Here is a 17,682-nt window from a genome sequence, read left to right as displayed (position 1 = left end):
AGTACATATTTTTTCCATCTGAATTTTTTTTTAAATTTAACTAACTAAAAATAATAAATTATGTAATATATATATATATTGTAATATATATATATATATATATATATATACAAATTTTATTAAATCATTTTATACATTTAAAATATATATTTTTTTAATTATTTAAATTTTAGTGAAAATGTTAAAAATAAATAAATAAAAACAAAAGATATTGAGGTCTACACAAGCTACGAAAGGAACAAACTCTTTACACCTGTTATCCAGGTTCGAGTTTGACTGGCGATGTTTTCTGAACCCATTCCTTCCTCTCTTTCCCTAGTTTCTGGTCTATCCTGTAAAATAAAAAAATTTAAATATAATTTAGATCACTTAAACTGGATTTAGATGGGCAATGCTGTGCTAAAACAGGTATAAAACTGTCTCAAATGGGCGAATTTCACAGGAAAGTGTCAAGGTTCCAATGGTCACCAGCTGATCCAGTTTAGCATGTATAGGCTTTTTTTTTTTCGGCAAGAACGGAGATTGTAGAGAAATGAAAATAAAAGGAAATGAAGAGGCTTTATTAGAGATCCTCTTCCTGTGCTGCGGATGTTGTGTGGAGCAGTGCAGAAAGCAGATCAAACGGGCCGGCGGTTCTCTCTGATCCTGGGCCAGTTCGCCACATGGTCCAGGCTCCTTCAAACTGTGGGTGGAGTCAAGAAGTCGAGGGGGCGGGGCATCAGAAGCCAGCCTGTAATTCACTCCCATAGATTACAGAGATTGAGAGGACAGCGTGGGATCGCACAGACAGTCTGCATTACTGTCTGAAGACTACTGGAAAGAAACGGCACAAAGGTCATTTATTTATTCTGCACAGAGACGAGATTAAATGGAGAACAAATGGAAAGTATCCTGCTTCTCAGATGTTTATCCTGAGAAAAAGACCCCAAGATCTCATTTGTGTCTCCTTTCATAAGAAATGTCAATAATGTCTCAGATTTGCCAAAATACCAAAGGCTGCAATCAAAAGATGTCTCAGATTTCAGAAAGCTTTTTTTTTTTCTCTTCAGATTTTAGATCTCTTTCAAATATTTCTCATAATTTCTCCCAAGACAAAATTTTCTAACTTATGCTGTATTACTAATACTAACTAGCCTAATTTTAAATTCATGAAATGCATCATTTTTGTTGTTTTAAGCATAAATTTAACAAACGTTAAACAAAAGTAAAATATTCAAATGCAAAAAATAATTTGGCATTGGGTAAGAAAACCAGGGATGGATGGATGGATGGATACTGTAGATAGATAGATAGATAGATAGATAGATAGATAGATAGATAGATAGATAGATAGATAGATAGATAGATAGATAGATAGATAGAACAGAAAGTTCATGTAATCCATTTCCGCATGGCCGTGTTTAAGCAATATCGCTAAACGGAGCGAGACAAGGTGGCTAGACATGACTATGGCTTTCTTCCTCAGCCAGACGGCGACCAGAGGAGAGTTTGTCCGGCTGTGTGCTGTATCACTGATGCTGTGACTAAACATAGACAACTGCTTTGCTGCTCGCTGCCTTCTCCTCTGACAAAGCATAGCTCACCATGTACACACACACACGGGCGCCTGGATGACTGTGCTGGAAACAGGTGATCCTAACTGTGCCCAGGACGCTAGCCAAGAGCCGCTGAGTCACACGTACATAATTACTGCAGCAGACGTGCATGGTAAAGTTTGCGGATGGCATTCTTGCAGCAGCACACACAGACTGCCGCATGTGTCCTTTAAAAGGAGACATTCAAGACGGAACTATCTGTGTATTAAAGTGAGTCATCTTTCTGAAGAATTGATTTCATTGGTGCAAGAAAAAGAGACAGACGGAGAGAGATTATGTAAATAAATGTGATAAGAATTGAAGATTGAGGTGATTGCAGTCAAATAGTGTTGAGGCATCTACTGTACAGGCCAAAAAATAGGATGCAGAACCATGAGAATATATTAGCTCTGCGTATTATATGTAAATGAACTCTGAATTGTAGAAATGTAGAAAAAAAACATAGCAGTATTATGGTAAATGTCCAAAAACCATATTGCATGTCCAAAAACCATAGTAGTACCATGGTAACCATGTTATACATATCCCAAAACCATAGTAGCACCATGGTACATATAAAAGTACCATATTACAGCCATCTGACCATCACTGTACAATGGTACCACCCAGGGCCATAGCTAGGGTTTGCGGGCCCCCGGTGCAGGCTTATACCAGTGGGTCTTGTTTGAAATCATGTAAATAGCACAAATAAATAAATGGAACAAAGATACAAATTAAACAATTTTTTTAGTTGTTCAAGTACAAAAACAGAATAATCAAATGTAAAATATCATTGCATAGTCCTTACTGTTTAAATTAAATACAGATGAATTCTTCTTAAAACTACAAAGTTGTTCAAGTCAAGAGCAGTGAGTGATTTTCTGTCTTTTATTTTCTTGGTTTAACATTAAGGACACCAACAGCAGCTAGTAAATTAGGTGCTGTCACTTTAAGAGACAATGCATCCAATATAATGATACACATCTGATTTCTTTCTCAACTGTTTACATTTACTTAAGACATAACTAACAGTTATTTTGAACATACTTGCCAAGACAGGTATTTCGACATAAGTTTGTATGTATTTGTCCGTTCAAGCGCAAGAGGCAAAACTCAATTCGGTGTTTGCAGGCTGTGAGATGTGGATCTCTGTGTGTGCACAGAACACAGTGTGCGGGTGTTGAATTAAGCTCTTTCGCGTCTTTTTGTGCTTGAATGTTTAAATTGATAATTGAAAGAATACGCGAAAGAGAAATCAATTCGGTGCTCATGCATCTGATACTCAGTTCTTTTGCATCTACTTGTGCTTAAATGCTTTAAAATCTCTTTAAATGTTTTAATTGGCAAGGCTTAAAAAAACATGCAAATGATAAGCTTTCGTGATGACACGCAGCAGTGGCTCATCAACTGTCCTGAGTGTATTTCATGCTGGTCTCGGGGAGTCGTTTGAAATCAACCCCCCCCCACACACACACACACCCACTAGCGACGGTCTTGGTACCGGTAAGGTTTTGTAAGTGTTGATTTCTGCAGTTCTTTTAAAATTTCTACTTAATATTGCGACTGTGAAACACTGAAAAACAGCTTCCTGTGAAGCTGATACTGCAGAGGAAGGAAGCTGCAGCTGTAAGGCCACCGTTAGGAACTCTCAGACTGTCTAACTGAAAGGGTCTTTGTGACATCTCATGACACACACAGGCCCAATAACTGATGCTGCAAAGGATGTACCATCAGGAAGTCTCCCCCATCCAATGACTGGCCTGTCAATCATTTAACAGAAAAAGAGAAGCATGCATGTAAACCCTGTAGTTTCAGATTCAGTCTGAATGTTGCTGTTTGCATGAACTTTAACCAATGAAATGAGTTTTGTGGTCTTTTTCATTTGGGTAATGACTAGCACTGAGATTAACTATTCTTAAAATGAGACTTACGAAAGCTGGTCATCAACCAAGATAAAGAAATGAATGCGTAGAAGTTTAATTTCACTGGTCTCTAGGAGCTCTAGATATTACGATTTTTATGGGGCCTGTACTCAGATGTTGACTAATGTTTTAAGAACAGACATACATTAATCAAATTAATGCTAAACTACCTTGTTTAGACCAAAATTAATTGGAATGTTCTCACAGTTTTCACTAAATATATAATATATACAAATAACTTTTTTTTATTTATATATTTAAATATTAGGACAAAACGGTCTTAAAGAAATGTTTCTGGAACTGTCTTATAATTTCTTTCTTATTCTTATTTGTGTTTGTTCTTATTTATTAATAGTTGATATACTGTACATTCTCATAACGTTAAAAGAAAACGTCCTCAGAACAACATTCTCAGAACGTCTTTATGATGTCATTTACACATGAATGAATGTTCTAAGCAGGCAAGTGCACAGATAGACCCCAAGTGGTGGACTCTTTTGGCCTCTGCTAGATAAATGCCCCCTTTTTTAAAGCGTTTTTATTATCGACTTATCATTATTTAAATTTTTGCATTGAAGGTCTAATTGTAATTCCAATTGTATGAGAGAGATGTCTCCTGGCCCAGTGACTTTTTTTTCCCCCGGACCTGCCTTAATTGGTTGACAGAAAGGTAACAATTGTGTTTGCACTGATCTTCAGTAATGTTTGTCACTGCAGTGAAATTAAACCACTATTAAAACATCTTAATACAGCCAGCCTAACCTAGCCAGTAGCCTTTCATTAAGCTTAACAGCCAGCAAGCTAATCTGGCTTTGGTGTAAAATAGTGTCATGTAAGGTCAGAAATCCCACCAAAATTAATATAAATACCCCCAAAATTGAATGCCCCTGTATGAGTTCTTACACTAGCCTACAGTATAATTCAGCTATATGACACAAGCAAGAGTGCTATTTCCTGAATATCAGTGCAAACGTGATATGTATTTTATACAACAGCTCAATAAACAATAATTTAATTATATTAATTGACCATTTTGGACTGTTTTTGCTCTATTTTGCCAACAAAAAAATATTTCTACACTAAGCAGAACAGTTGCTTCTCCCACCAAAATGGCGTTTCATTTTTAAATGATTCACCGTTTTTGAACGAATCTAATGAATCAATGATTCAAAAGCACATTCATAAGTCTGTGGTCACTTGCTTCATTCAATGAATCGGCTAATGTTATATTCTGGGTAAAAGTAGTAGAACATTTAAGAAATGTAACCTTCAAATACGTTCTAATGTTTCAGAAACATTTCAAAACATGTTCCAACAATGTCTTTATAACCTAAATGTGTTACCTATGAAGGTTTACATGACGAAAGCTTGTTTGAAAGTTTTGAAAAGCTTTCAAATTTGTTGTCTATGCAGAAATTTCAAACTTCAAATCAGCCAGTTAAATGGTTTAGCAAGTTGCCAATTTTGAAAGTAACTAATTTTTAGTTTGACGCTAGTTAGTAAGCAGCTGTCTTCCCAGCTAACAAAAATATTTTCTAAGAACGTTTTGCTAACGTCCCCAGATTAAGTTATGAAAACATTACTTCTTGGATGTTCTGCGAATGTTAAAAATGTAGAAAGTGAGCCAATGACTAATGTAGTTCTGTTTTTACTGCAGGCATATTTCAACATGATTATCTTTGCCTGAATGAGATCTCTGGTTAGGCTACTTTGCATGTGGGTACGGAAGTGCGGCTAGCCAGGTAGCCACAGTCACCACTGCATTACCACAGATAGGCTTCTGTTATTGATTCCACACATTTACAAATGCTCAACAAAGAAACTTCAAGAACACACAAACCCAGCTGTAAACAGGCACACACACAAAGCATGCAGCCTCTCTAATGAAATGATCATTTACTTGATGTTAACAGTGCCATGAACACTAAAGTAAAAGCAACGATGCTACAAACTTAAGCACAGTTGTCCAGTTGTGCAACTGTCATTCAGGTGTTTAGGTTTTTTTTTTTGTTGTTGTTTTTTTTTTACATTGCACATTTGCATTCAGCTGAATATGCTCCCCTAAAATGTTTTTCATCTTCTATTATATTTTCTTTTGGACAGTTTTTAAACAGTTTTTTAACAGCAGGTTCACAAACAAACAAATAAATAAATGTATCTTATTTATGAACCTGTTAATTGAACTGTGTAAATGAACATTTTCAGTTCAATTAAATTAACAGGTGCAATAAATAAATATTTGAATACAAATATTCATCTAAAATTCAATTAAATCCATGGATTCAAAAATAAGATAAATAAACTATTTTGGAACCCGCTGATTTAACTGGGCTGTCTGAATCAAAATATTCAGTTCAATTAAATTAACAGGGAAAAAATGAATGAATGAATGAATGAATGAATGAATGAATGAATGAATGAATGAATGAATGAATGAATGAATGAATTGTACTCTCAACCTGTTTATTTTGATCTGTCTAAATGAAAATAGTTGAATTAATATTTAATATTTTTGATCATTGACGATTTAATTGAACTGTTGGAATGAAAATAGTCAGTTTAATTAAATGAACAAGTTCAATCAAAACAATGAATAAAATTATAAATAAATAAACAGGTTCAGTAAAAGTAAGTAAATAAATAAATATATAAATAACATACTTTTTATTAGCAACTTGTGTTGTTAAGTGTAGCCTGACTGTAGTTCAGCTACTTTGAATTATGAAAGTTTGTAGCTTGAAAGCAGCTTCACGAACACTCGATATTAAACCCACATGATGAGGATATTTGCAGTTTAGAGTTGCACTAGGGTTTTGCACATATCCTGTGCACACAAAACAGACGGAGAGAGAGGGACGTGCTCCTCGCGCACCTTGCAAAAGCTGCTTCTTCCTGTCAGAGCCTTGAACTGAGCCTTATTCCGCTTTCTCAAATGACATGCAGGGCTTTAGGTGTTAAAACAGTGACTCGGGCTCACAGCGATACAGTTATTTTCAACAACATGTCTCCCTCATAGCAAGAAGCTGTTGACTTACAGGAAAAGTGGGTGAGGGGAAGGCAATAGTGAAGGAGAACTGAAGAACTCAAGAGTTCCCGACCTCTTATCTGCACTAACAAAACCTCTCTGTGGTTTCTGAACATACACAACGAAGCTGAGGGCGCTGCTTTCTTTTACTTTCACATGTGTATGACACATTGGGCACCTCTCATATTATCTGAGCTTTGCTTGGGTTCCAAAAGTAATTTTGATCATGAAATCTTCATTATGACAAAGGGAATGGCTGCGATTCAGTATGAAACTTGAACAGATCAATGGCTGACTGATCAGCGGTTAATTTAATATGATGTGGTCAGTCGAATCAATGTCTGCCCTCAAAATAATTATTGAAATTAAACGAAACTGGTGGGTGCGTTCACACCAAAACAAATGTTCCTGGAGAAATACACATCAAACCACCAGAGTCAGACTTTTTAATTTTATTTTTAACATTACAAATTACACAATATTGCGGCAAGCTAGTACAATCTAGTACAAAAGTAAACAAATTTGCATATATGCACACAGATATATATACAGTATATGTATATATATATATATATATATATATATATATATATATATATATATATATATATATATATATATATATATATATATATATACCTAGTCAGTGTTGTGCCTTACTTAGCCCTTTGTTGTGATAAACAGTAAAGTGTGTTCAAGTGCTAGCAAAAGGCAGTGTAAAGAAATACTCTGAGAGACGCAGTCAATCAGCGGAAGTTAAAAGCAGATCGTAAGTGTATTTATTTCTTGTCTCGGTGTTTAGCGCAGTTGTTGTTGCTAGGAAACACTTGTTTTGTTTACTGTGTTTAGACGTGCTGAATTTGCGATTGTACTGTATTGTATACCTTGTCCGTGTTGTGCGATTGCTTAGCCCTTTGTTGTGATTAACAGTAAAGTGTGTTCAGCTGAATTCTATTTCTGGTTGGCAAATGGGTATAAAAAAGGTTAGTATACCGCGGCAGCCTTTGCCTGAAGACCGAAGAGTGTAAAGACCATCGACTCTACTGTGCAACTCCACCGTGCAGGGACAACGGCAAGGGATCGCTTTTGACTCATCCTCTTTTCTACACCTTGCTTCACTTCTGTTTCAGTTTGTATGACCGACTCTTAGTATGACTCACAAACCACACATCACACACTATAGCCAGCCCAGATGGTGGATCAGCACCTAGAAGGGACCTCTACAGCCCTGAAAGACAGCGGCGACCAGGACAACTAGATGAGCCCCAGATCCCCTGTAAAAACCTTGTCTCAGACGACCACCGGGACAAGACCACAGGAAACAGATGATTATTCTGCACAGTCTGACTTTGCTGCAGCCTGGAATTGAACTGCTGGTTTCGTCTGGTCAGAGGAGAACTGGCCCCCCGATTGAGACTGGTTTCTCCCAAGGTTTTTTTCTCCATTCTGTCACCGATGGAGTTTTGGTTCCTTGCCGCTGTCGCCTCTGGTTTGCTTCGTTGGGGACACTTCATTTACAGCGATATCGTGGACTTGATTGCAAATGATTGCACCGATACTATTTAAACTGAACTGAGCTGCATGATGACATCACTGAATTTAATGATGAACTGCCTTTAACTGTCATTTTGCATTATTGACACACTGTTTTCCTAATTAATGTTGTTCAGTTGCTTTGACACAATCGGTTTTGTATAAAGCGCTATAAAATGCACATGAAAATGCAAAAACATGCTATGAAGCAATGTCAAGAGCATGCCAAGCCAACAGGTGGCGGTATAATCTCAACCGTCAAGCCATGTTGGCCAATCAGAAGCCTGAAAAAAATTCCAGTATGTGGAGATAACAGCGCATGCTCTGACGTCACAAGCCAAAATCTCAGGTTTCGCTGTCTACACGATAACACTGCAACCGGAGTTTTTGAAAATCTTCACCGTGGGAGGAATTTTCAAAAATGTTCAGTTTCAGTGACCTGGTCCTGCGTTTGTGTGTGGACGAACAGCCAAACCGCATAGAAAAAGCTGCAGTTTTGAAAATACCCGCATTCGTGTGGACAGGGCATAAACCTCATGGTCCTGACAGAGACATGGATCAAACCAGAGGACACTGCTACTCCTGCAGCACTCTCCAATAATTTTTCATTTTTCCATACTCCCTGTCTGACTGGAGGAGGTGGAGGTACTGGTCTGCTTATCTCTAATGATTGGAAATGCCTACTCACAAATCAGACAACCAACTGGACCTTATTTACACATGACACTGCTCCAATGATCATGTACTGGTTACTCCACTGCATACCTCGGATCACTTCCTCCTCACTCTTAACCTCAACATGGTCCCTGACACATCACTTACCCATCCACATGTCATCTTTTGACGTAACCTTCGCTCACTCTCAGCCTCCCAGCTATCTGCTATGGTTTCATCTTGCCCCCCCCCCCCGCCCCCCCCCCCACCAAACAGTTATCATCTCTTGATGCTAACAATGCTACTGATACTTTTCTTTTCCACTCTTACATCTTGTTTAGACACTGTCTGCCCCTTATCTTCCAGGCCAGGTCGTACCACCCTTTCTGGCCCTTGGCGGTCTCATGTTCTCAGTGAGCATCATTCTAAGCTTAGGGTTGCTGAAAGTGTATGGAGCAAGTCAAAAAATACTACTGACCTTAATGTGTATCAGACACTCCTCTCTTCCTTTTCTGCTAATGTCTCCACTGCTAAAAGGACATACTATCATAACAAAAATAACAATTCGTCTAACTCCTGCATGCTCTTTAAAACATTTTTCTCCCTCCTTTGTCCTCCTCCCCCTCCTTCATCAACTCTAACAGCTGACAACTTTGTCGCGTTCTTGATTAATAAAAATTAAAACCATCAATTTTCCACACCACAATCTGTCAAGCACATCTTACCAGCCAACATACACTCGTTTACATCCTTCTCTTTACTCTCTGATACAGAAGTCTCCAAACTCATCCTTTCTAATCATCCTAATACTTGACCGCTTGATCCTATTCCATCTCATCCCCTTCAAGCCATTTTCCTGCAGTTGTACCTGCACTCACTCACTTCATTAACACATCCCTTCACACTGGTGTTTTTCCCTCAGCATTTAGACAGGCTTGTATAACCCCACTACTTAAGAAACTCACCCTTAACCCATCTCTTTTGGAGAACTACACACCGGTTTCTCTTCTTCCTTTCATTGCAAAAAATCTTGAACAAGCTGTGTTCAACCGAGACTGCCTTGCTCTCAGTTGTTGAAGCCCTAAGACTGGCAAAAGTGGATTCCAAATCTTCAATACTTACCTTGCTGGACCTGTCCACTGCTTTTGACATGGTTAATCACCAGATCTTCCAGTCAACCCTATTGGCAAAGGGCATCTCAGGAACCACACTCCAGTGGTTTGAGTCTTATCTCTCAGATAGGTCCTTCAAGGTATCTTGGAGAGGTGAGGTGTCCAAGTCACAACATCTAACTACTGGGGTGCCTCAAGGCTCTGATCCTAGTCCTAGTCCACTTCTCTTCTCTGTCTACAGGGCATCACTAGGTTCTGGCATTCAGAAACATGGCTTTTCATATCACTGCTGTGTTGATGGCACTCAACTCTACCTCTCATTCCATCCTGATGATCTGAAGATAGCTGCTTGCATCTGTGCTTGTCTAACAGACATTTCTTGCTGGATGAAGGATCATCACCTTTAAATCAACCATGCTAAGACAGAACTGGTTCCATCTAACCCACTGTATCATCACAATTTCAACATCCAGTCACATCAACCATAACTCCTTCAAGAACAGCCAGAAACGTTGGAGTTATGATTGATGATCAGTTGACTTTCTCAGACCACATTGCTTAAACATCAAGAGGATCAGGCCCTTTCTTTTGGAACACGCTTCACAACTCCTTGTTCAAGCTCTTGTTCTATCCAGGATGGACTATTGCAATGCTCTCTCGGCAGGTCTTCCAGCCAGTTCTACCAAACCTTTACAATTAATCCAGAATGCGGCAGCACGATTACTTTTTAATGAGCTGAAAATAATGCATGTCACACCTCTGTTTATCAATTTGCACTGGCTACCAATAGCTGCTCACATAAAATTCAAAGCATTAATGGTTGCCTACAAAGCCACCATTGGCTCTGCACCCCTTTACCTAAATTCATTTCTTCAGACTTTTGTGCCCTCTAGAAGCTTGCCTTCTGCAAGTGAACATCGCTTTATTCTGCTATCCCAAAGAGGCACAACATCACTCTCACAGACTTTTAAATGAAATGTTCTCTCCTGGTGAAATGACCTGTCTAACTCAATCCGAGCAGAATCGGCTCAAAACACATTTCTTCCATCATTATTTGACTCTCTAACTCTAGCACTTTCTATTCTAATTCTATAAAAAAAAAAAAAAAACATGCCCCTTTTAGACTTGCACTCTATTTATTTACTAACAGCTTCTTCTCTTAAAAAAAAGAAACTAATCACCTTCACTAATATTTTTGTATTTGTTTTATTTTTTATTTATCATACAATTAGAAAAGGCAAAAAAGGGCCTCTAACACTAGCTTGCGCTATACTTTTCCGTATGTGTATTTTATATTATATATATATATATATATATATATATATATATATATATATATATATATATACATATATATAATTCAAAATACTTGTCAAAATGTACAAATTCTACTAAAATAATGATAGATTGGTAGATGTATTGCCTAATGTTAAGGAAAACATCTGTAGTAAGTAAATATCAGTTTTGAAAAACTATGTACATAGTTCAGAAAGTAGCTCTGGTTTGACAACAGTGTCATTGTTCAGAACAAGTGAAGTAAGTTTAGAGCTGGTTCAGTTCAAATCAACAACTGTGAATTTCATAATTTTTTTAATATATTCACAATTTCTCAACAGCATTTCCCAGAGACGTTTGACACTGTCTTGGTTGTGTTAACAATTTTGAACACCTGTCTCAAACATGACCACAGGCTTCAAGCCTGTTTTGACCATCGGCTCAGTCCCTCCACCGGTTTTAACCATCTTTATCTCCTTTCCTGGAGCTGCGCATTGGTGACGCCACTCAATACATTCCCATCGTGGTTCTGTCCGACACTGGGCTCAATAGCGACCAGCCTGCCTGCTTGTCTACCAGACACTGGGCTCAATATTACCAGGGCCAAACTCTCCCAGCAGCTGCTCCATGTAAAGAGAGCAGGGTCAGAAAATCCATTTCAGCACAGCGACACACTGGGGGACGGAAACTCAATATAAGCCAGTGAGAGACGACTCCTCACGCAAGATACTCTGATATTGAGACATCAGCATTTCATATCAGAACAGGGCTCTTTAACACGTATCAGATATTATAGAGAGTCAGAATTCCACCCCCCCAAAAAAAGCTAGTTGCCAAGGCAACATTCCTCATTTATGTTTAAAGTTGAAGTATTAAATAATTAAAACTAAATCAATGAAAAAAAATTAAAATGTAATGAAAATGTATAAATAACAGGCTCTTCAAAACATATCAAATATTATAGAATCCCCCCAAAAAAGCTAGTTTCCAAGGCAACATTTCTGTTTAGTTTAAGTTGAAGTACTAAAATAATTACAAATAAAATAATAATAATAATAATAATAATAATAATAATAATAATAATAATAATAATAATAATAATATACATATTTAAAAAAAAAAATTCAATAATTGTAAAAACAGAATATATATAAACACACACACACACACGCATATATAGACCGATCTGGGCATGACATTAAAGCACCACGAGCAGACACCAATTGGTCTGTGCAGCGCTGTTTCAAGTCGAACACATGTATGACGTATGTGGGGTAGGGTGGGGCGAGTGTGTTAATTGCATTAAAAAAAAAATTACACACAATTTTTTTCCATAACTTATAGGTCTAATAAATATATGTGTAAGCAATAAGTTACGATAGGCCGTGCTGTATCGTGAATAAATCACGGCTGAAGGGCAACCCCTTCAGCCGTTATTTAGTCACGATACAGCACGGCTTTGAGTACCACACAATACAAAAATATTAAAACCAAAAATTTATGTATTGAAATGTTACTTTTTTGAAGCAAGTTCATTAAATGCTGTCCTTCCGCTAAAAAATAGTTCCTGACAGCAATAATAATAATAAAACAAGCTCCTGACCATCAGAATCGAGGAATGGAACTTACCGTTTTATAAATGGACTTATTTCTAAATAAATAAACAAATAAATATCTAGTTTAATATGATTTATTTCTGATAACATTTTCTCAAACATGAAAAAAAGAAAAAAAAAAGGCCCGTAAAAAGTCTCTTGGAAGGTGCTGGGAATGGGCTATATTGTTTCTAATCAAATGCCATGCCGATGCACTTTTCTTTTCAGCCTGTTATTGCAGAGGTAAATTATGAGTTTACTTTGGGTTGCTTGGTGTGGTAAAGCAGCTAATTTAATACTGGTGACCACATTCTCACAACTCTGATACAGCCATCTCTTGAGATTCACCCCAGTGACAAAAGGGACACATGGGAGTGGGGAACAGGAATTTATGACCCTATGCTAGTCCCTCTCCGAATCTGCATGGACCAGGCAAAGCGGCTTCCTTCGCCTGTGGTTGTAGATAACCAGAATCAGCCATGGCTAGGCGGGAGGCTGCTGGGATGACTGCAGGTCCACTGGACCACGACCAGCCACGAGAACAACCTTGACAACACCATAAATCCATCTTTGTCAACACTCTGACCCACAGGGGGACAAAAGCAACCTTGTAAAATGTTCAGCTACGGTGCAACACTCAAGAGATATATCGAAAGAAATGATGCCCAGTGTGCCAGATGGCATGGAGCGCAATCAGGAGAATAAAACAGGGAACAAGGGTGTGAAAGTTGCTCCATTTGAAGATAAGAAGTGGAAAAACTCTTCTTCATCATCCTTCACAGATTTGTTACAGCCTACTAAAGTTAACCATATGAACCCCATACAGTTATAAAGAAAGATGGCACCAGTTTCAAAAGTCATACACTAGCGTACATCAAGCTGCATCAATCTATAATTTCTACTCCAATAAAGTAGAAATGCATTGTCTACCAAAGGAAGACCCAAACAAACTTTAATCAAAATGCAATAACTTGCTCTGCTTCTAAAAAAAAGAAAGTTTATTTTCTGATGATGTCACCAGAAAGAAAATTGTAAACAAAACAAAGATTACAAGAGTACATTTTACGAAAAATATATACTTTAATTTTATAATGTTGGTTTTATAATGTTGAACATGGTTTTAAAGTATATCCAAATAACTAAAAAAGTACTAAATAAAAGTATTAATTCTACTACTAACTTCAAGTAAAGGTATAATATTACAAAAGGAAGGTTTTTTTTAGCATATATTTAATTGCACTTGTACTGTAGCTTTACACATACTTTTACAACCTGTACAAAAGGAGACAATATACAAACAAAATCTACTAAATTACTCTCTTTTTCTCACTTTGGGAAGTGTGATTTATTTAAAAGAATTAGTTCATTGCAAATAAATAGTTAAAATAAGCATATATATAAATAAAAAAAATACTGAATGAAGGAATATTCAGTTCTTTAAATACCGTTCTGATTGCAAAAATAAATTATATAATACTTACAAACATACTGAAGGTGTCAAATAGCTTCAGTGTGGTTAACTACTTTTTGTTAGTAGCTTGTACTATAACTGTTGATTGAATTAAAGCTTCAAAATGCTTAAATCTACTTTAAATTATCATAGGCTCAACAAGTTGTTAGTTTAAAAGCAGCTTCCCCAACACTGCTAATGATGACGTCAAACCAAAATATCAAAGCAATCTTCCCTTATTTAAAAAAAAAAAAAACCTGACTTGAAAAATAATACAAAAGAAGGAACTTTCAATGAGAATTGTAAGCGCAAGTATGAATAGTGATTCCGATAGAGAGGGTGTGTATGTGTGTATGTACTAGATTTACACACAAACCATCTGATAAACCGATCCCACAGAGAGATAGAGGGTAAATCCTCACACATGACTGTCAGTTAGTGCGCTGCTAGTAAAGAAGAGAAATGTGACTAGACAAGACCAGAAACACCTAAAATGTGCATGTGCACATATGTTGACATGCACTTCAACTTTGCATATGCATAGTTTTTCCTTGATAAAAGCAAATGCAAATGAGCTGTATGCAACAAACATTCTCATTTGATATGTATATGCAAATGTACATCAGCGAACACGACTGCCGATACACGCGCACAAAGATATGCTAATAATGTAACAATGTTCAGACAGCCTGTCCAGTTGAGATAATCATACTTGTGGGGCAGGGTATGTACTGTGCAACATAATAAATGTGATTTTTATATAACGTTTAAGAGCTATAAGTGGGCAGAGCTGCTTTATGTTAATGAGAAGTCGACTGCCAATGTTATTGTAGGGAAAAATACTAAAATACAGTGCTGGATATGTCCAAATTAAGTCAAGATGAGAAAGAATTTGTTACTAAGAAGTGAAAAGTGGAGTTTAAATGTATAGTTGCCAAACAACAGCACAATTTGCCACATTCTATAGTGTCAATTAAGTTCTAAATAAAAAGAGAAATGGATCCTCTGTAGTGAATGGGTGCTGTTGGAATGGGAGCCCAAACAGCTGATAAAAACATCACAATAAGGCACAAGTAATCCACACAACTCCAAGCCATCAATTAATGTCTTGTGTAGCCATAAGCTGTGTGGTTGTAAGAAAAAAAACCTTCATTAAAATGTTTTTAACTTCAAACTGTTGCTTCCGACTAAAATATCCAATAGTCCATAATCAATAATATTGTTTCTCCAGTAAAAGGAGAGAAATATGCACAGATCAAGCACTCTTAACAAGCCAGAACAGCTCTAAACAAATATGTGGGTGGATTTTGATGTGAAAGGACAACAGGGGATGGACTTTTTAACTGGAGGAAGCTTTATTTTGGATTATGGACTCGTATTTTGGCCAGAAGCAACAGTTTGAAGTTAAACTGTCTTCATGATGGATTTGTTCCTTACAAACACACAACTTTTCACTTCACAAAACATTAATTGGTGGACTGGAATTGTGTGGATTATTGTGATGTTTTTATCAGCTGTTGGACTCTCATTCTGACGGTACCCATTCACTGCAGAGGATTCATGGGTTAGCAAGTAATGTAATACTAAATTTCTCCAAATCTGATGAAGAAACAAACTCATCTACATCTTGGATTTTTCAAAATAATTAAATTTTTGGCTGAACTAATCCTTAAAAAATGAATTAAAGCATCATGGCATCACATTTTAAAACAACGTACGTATTGAGCTGCACACACAGTTGCCTTCAGTTCAGTAACCCTACATCATCAGTAAAGTAAAGGTTGTTTATTAAGTTTCTTGTGGCCTTTGCCTCGTCTTTGAGATGTTACATCGAGGCTTTTCACATGTGCTCAAGAACAAACATGCATCGGGTGCGACTGATAAACTTCCTGTGTCAACTGAAAGCACCCGCATACACGTAGATGTATGCGTGCATGAGAAAGAGACAGTCAGGAAACTGAAATGAGACTTTCTCAAGAAGCAACTGTGTAAAAAGCAACCAGACCTCATATCCTCATTAACATCACCTTTAGAAATGATCCCACAGCATGATCCGCAATAAAATGCATGTTTAAAACAGAAGTGACTTAAAAAGAGTCAGTCTGCTCAGCAGAATATATCTGTGTGATGATCCACTCACACCAGCTAAATGAGTCAGTTTAACCATTACAGGGTATTTTCCATTCACCCATAATTCACAGTCATTTCAGTTTGAGGGAAAATAAAACTAGAGCATCACCTTTGGGCCTCAGCTGTGAACTCACACACCCACAGGCATTAAAAACAGCACTTCAGAAACTACAGAACCTTTAATAAGGAGGGAAAGTCCAGAGCTGTAAGGACATGCCACTGCTGCCTAAAAAAGAAGCCGGTTCTCTCTGTCTGTCATAAAAATAATAATAAAAAACAGAACTGAGATTTAAGTCAAAATTTGACTTCTTCCTCATATAATGAAGAAGACCTTAATTTGTTAACACAATGATTTTATTATGCTATTTTTATTATTATTATTTTACAAAAATAAATAATGTAATGCCTAGAGCTATTACAGAACTTACAGTTAGTTTCTCACAGAATGAAGAAGCTCTAAATCTGTTAACAAATCATTTTATTACAGTATTTTATTTTATTTTATTTTAGATTTTTATTTTATTTGAGCCATTACAAGACAGTTTTCCTGCAGAACATTCAGTTAGGATTGAACTTCATAACAGAAATGCTCAAATTATTTTGTAAAAATAATTTTAAATACAGCATCATGCAACAAGTTTCTCAAGAAATAAGTAAAAGAACCAATGCATATCCACATAATGCATGTTTTACAACACTACATCAATTCAAAGGTTGACCTTCCCCATTTTCCAACACAACTGCATTTCAAAGACAACTCACCACTGAAGTTATATGACTCAGTGCCAAAGAACATCTTTCCAGACCTCAACTTCTTCAAACTATTGAGGGTTCATCATTAATTTTGACTTAAATGATTATAGTGATATTCTGAAAGTTTTGCTACAGCGCAGCTGTTAGTTACACACCGCAAGCCTCGCCATAAAAAAACCCCAACAAACTAACTCTAAAACTAAACTGCCACAATGCAAGAACCAAAAAAGTTTTCAAACTCTCATGCAGGTTCCTTTCTCTAGCCTTTTTAATAAGCATACATCCAAAAAGACATTCATTATGACCTATTAAACTCTCAAAGCCATAATATGCAAGTTAAGCAACAGGTTAGTCTCACTGTGCAACAAGCTAACTATAAAACCCAAAGATTGACCCAGTACAATAATCGGAAAAGTAGAAATGCAGCTTCCTTTCTGTAGTTTTTGTCAATAAGGAAACATCCAAAAAGACATGCTGGAGTCCACCATGCATTGGCTGGTTGAATGAGGTTAACCAGTGAAGTACTCACTAACCCACAGACCTGTGGTTTTCAGATTCAGCCACAAGATTTCAGTACTCCACTGACACTGCAAACCAGCACTTCGGTGTCGTCACTTTGCTCAAACATTGCATTGATGCGCGCTGGATGGAGATAAGAG

The 17,682-nt window shown here is 36.9% G+C and overlaps 1 protein-coding gene across 6 annotated transcripts in view; it reads right to left on the bottom strand.

Moving 5' to 3' along the window:
• LOC109071062 (runt-related transcription factor 1-like) overlaps positions 1-17,682 on the bottom strand; it is a 56,597-nt gene that overhangs the window by 36,489 nt on the left and 2,426 nt on the right. The gene's annotated exons all lie outside the window — the stretch shown is intronic.

The sequence above is a fragment of the Cyprinus carpio genome, chromosome A1, assembly GCF_018340385.1.
Source record: "Cyprinus carpio isolate SPL01 chromosome A1, ASM1834038v1, whole genome shotgun sequence".
NCBI lineage: Eukaryota > Metazoa > Chordata > Actinopteri > Cypriniformes > Cyprinidae > Cyprinus > Cyprinus carpio.
This window is presented reverse-complemented; position numbering and strand designations above follow the sequence as displayed.